We start from the raw sequence: 3,752 nt of genomic DNA, 5'->3' as shown, positions 1-3,752 counted from the left end.
AAAAAAAAAAAAAAAAAAAAAAAAAAAAAACTGAAGTCACATTTTACAAGCGCTTCAAATTAGGATACATAAGTCATTGAAATTTTTCACCATGCAAAGCCCCAGAGTATGAGAGTCTCAGTAAATATAGATTATAGGCAGTAGGCTCAGAGGGTCTTCTTAGGAAAGCTGTATTCATTTTTATATCTGCTTGCAGGGAAAATCCAGATTGAATTGATTTCTCTTCTGTAGAAATTCACTAAAAATAAACAGCAGTCAAGATATAACAGAATTCTGTATTTTTTTCAGTATTTTCCTTTGAAGCAAGAGTTGACAACTACTGCACATAGTCCAGTTTCCTCTTTTTATAAATAAAGTTGTATTGGAATACTGCCTTGCCCATTAGTTATACATTTTCTATGACTGATTTTGCTCTAAAATGGCCAAAGTTGGGCAGTTGTGAGAAAGACTGTATGTCCCATAAATCCAAAATATTTACTATGTGCCCTTCAAGAAAGATTTTGCTGACCCTTGTTCAAGAGCTACAGAGTTGGTGTCCTTCCTCCTTGGAGCCTGTGAACAGAACTTTAATTTCCAACCTCCTCTCTGCAGTAATGAGGAGACACCCTTGCCACATAGAGCCTGTAGGTTGAACTCTGACATTCATCCTTACCATGAAGTAATCAGTTGTTGCTCCTCATCCTAGGAGCCCAGGGGTGAAATTCTGAATTCCATCCCTCACTTGAAGTTATGAGATGGTGACCATCTTACTCCCAAGCTTGTGCTGAGGAAACTATGGGGTGGAGTTCTAGTTCTGGGCAATACACTTGTGGGATAGAATAGAATACCACTGCATAGATTTTATAAGCTAAATTGACATTTGAACCACAAACTTAAGTCTGAAGCAGAACACACATTCGAAACATAAACAGTTTGACTACAGCTAAAATAGATAATCCCTCTATTTTAAGTATTTTGAAGTTATCACTCCATTGTTTACTGAATTTCAGCATTTCTGATAGAAATTTGCAGTTATTCATATCTTTGTTCCACTGTATATATGTTCCTCCTCAATCCAGATTTTCTTAAGGCTTCCTTTTGATATTGATTTTAAAAAACTTTTATGATGTATTGGTATATTTTTCTTTGTGTTTACTGTAATTGAGTTTGTTGGCTTACTAGTTTTCATAAAATATGAAATACTTTGGCCACTGGTTCTTTCTGTAATATTTTGGCACTGATATTTCCTTCTTCTCTTCTCAAAATCTAGTTACACATATATCAGAATGTTTGATATTATCCCACAGTTCCTTGAGTTTCTGTTCATTTTTTCACAATCTTTTTCCCTCCTCTGGTCTCTGACTTGATTGTTCTAATGCTGTTTTTTCCCAAATTCACTAATAATATCCCTTATCATGTCTAATAAGTTCATAAACAACTTCCAGTGGTTCTTTCCTTTGAAATATTACAAGTATTGCATTCTTCAACTCTGAAATTCTAGTTGGTTATTTTTATATCTTCCTTTTTCCTCATCATGTTCATATTATCCTTTAAATCCTTGAGTGTATTCATAATAAATGTTTAAAAATCTTTTTTTTCTGTGAATGTCTTTATCTCTGTCATTTACGAGTATGTCTGTATTGACTGTATTTCCTCCTTGGTATGAGTTATATTTTTCTGCTTATTCTTATATCTAGTAACTTATTATTGGATCATGAATATTATAAATGACATATTGTTGAATGTTTGTGATTCTGAGTTTATTTAAGGAGGGTTGGCATTTGTTTTGGCTAGCCGTTGTTACTTACAATTAAGCTTGATCCTCTCAAGGCTTCTTTTAAAGCTTTTGTCAAATGGATATCAAGTTAAAGTTATCCTAGGGGTAGTTTTCTTCTACTATTAAGCCATAACTCTTCTGCTATTTCTACTGGATGTGCTAGATATTCAACAGTGGCCCTTTTCTATAGATCACCAAAATCGAACATCTCCTAATGCTGCTTGAGATAAGTGCCAGTTATTTTTCTATGTTCTTTGTTGAGTTTATGGCTCCCTGTTATCTTTTTTCCAAACATCATGGAATTTTATCTTATGTTTACAGAACTAGGTAGTTGTTTATGAAAACTCAAGGGGAATTTAACGCAGGTTTCCAGAGCTCAAAATATGCCTATTTCCCTTCTCTCCGATACCTTGTTACACACATCCCAGCTGCATCAGGCTCCTTGTACACCAATAAATTTCTCCTCAGTCAGTGAGCCTGTCATATTCTACTTGGATTCCCTCTCACTGCCTCAAAGTGTGTAAAATGCCTCAAGGCAGAAAGCAAGGGGGATCACCTTTTTTGTTCCCCTTCACTCAGTGATCACAGTCTTTAATTGCCTATTTCCAATATCTGAGACTGTTTCTTTTCCTGTATATTTTTCCTAATTTCCTAGGTTTTATGGTGGGAATCTATTTCAGGTACCAATTACCCTGACATGGTGGAACTAGATTATGCATACATGCATTATTTTTAAGTAAAATACTGATAAAGTGATACACTGCAAAATATTAAACAGAGTAGCTTAACATACCCATTGGCTATAGGGCTTCAAAAATTCTGCATAAAGTATATATATAATTGAATTGTCAAATAAATAGAGGAAATTCTCATAGGACAAATTAAATAATAATGGTAACATGAAGCAAGAGCATAATTACAGAGTTTTCTTAAAGACATCTGAAAATCCTCATGTATGTATTTTACTGTTTTGATGACTTCTTGAGTGACATGGTATAATGTCTAGCACATATCATGAAGTTAAGATTGGACACTTTTTGGGCTTCCCTGGTGGCGCAGTGGTTGAGAATCTGCCTGCCAATGCAGACGACACAGGTTCGGGCCCTGGTCTGGGAAGATCCCACATGCCATGGAGCAACTGGGCCCGTGAGCCACAATTACTGAGCCTGCGCGTCTGGAGCCTGTGCTCCACAACAACAGAGGCCGCGATAGTGAGAGGCCTGCGCACCGCGATGAAGAGTGACCCCCACTTGCCACAACTAGAGAAAGCTCATGCACAGAAATGAAGACCCAACACAGCCATAAATAAATAAATAAATAAATACATTGTGTATTATAAAAAAAAAAAAAAAGATTGGACACTTTTGCCTAAAGCCACAAATCCTTAAATGCTATACTCACAGCATTTACAGAACCTGTAAATTTCAGCTAAAGTTGATCATAGTGATATGTATAGCCTTCATATATTATATTATGAAATGAAGAGGCATAAAATTAACTAAGCATCCATTTAAATAAATTAGAAAAATAGAATAAAATTGAAAAAAAATAGGAGACAAATAATTTAAAACATAAGCGAAAAACAAAGATTAGTTAGAAAGGAGTAGCAACGTTGAAAGTTCTTTAGAAAAATTAATAAAACTGAAAAACTTGAAATATTGATGAAGGAGAAAGGAGATAATGACAAAAAAACATATTCTGCATGAAAAGTGCCAATTATTTTTCTAGAAATGATTTAAATGGGAGTGAGATACTAATATGAATTTTTAAAATAAGAATAATGAAATTGACAGATTCTTAGAAAATCAGCTCAGAAATGACTAAAACAGGAAATTTAAATATTCCTTTTTTGTTTTTATTAAGTGATACTTGACATAAAATATTATATTAGTTTCAGGTGTAAAACATAGTGATTCAATATTTTTATACATTATAAAATAATCACCACAAGAAGTTCACTTACCATTACCCAGAAGGCAAGCTTGTTAAAATATTA

The sequence above is a fragment of the Lipotes vexillifer genome, unplaced genomic scaffold (assembly GCF_000442215.2).
Source record: "Lipotes vexillifer unplaced genomic scaffold, Lipotes_vexillifer_v1.1 scaffold407, whole genome shotgun sequence".
Classification (NCBI taxonomy): domain Eukaryota; kingdom Metazoa; phylum Chordata; class Mammalia; order Artiodactyla; family Lipotidae; genus Lipotes; species Lipotes vexillifer.
The sequence above is the reverse complement of the archived record's forward strand: the minus strand, read 5'-3'. Positions refer to the sequence as shown.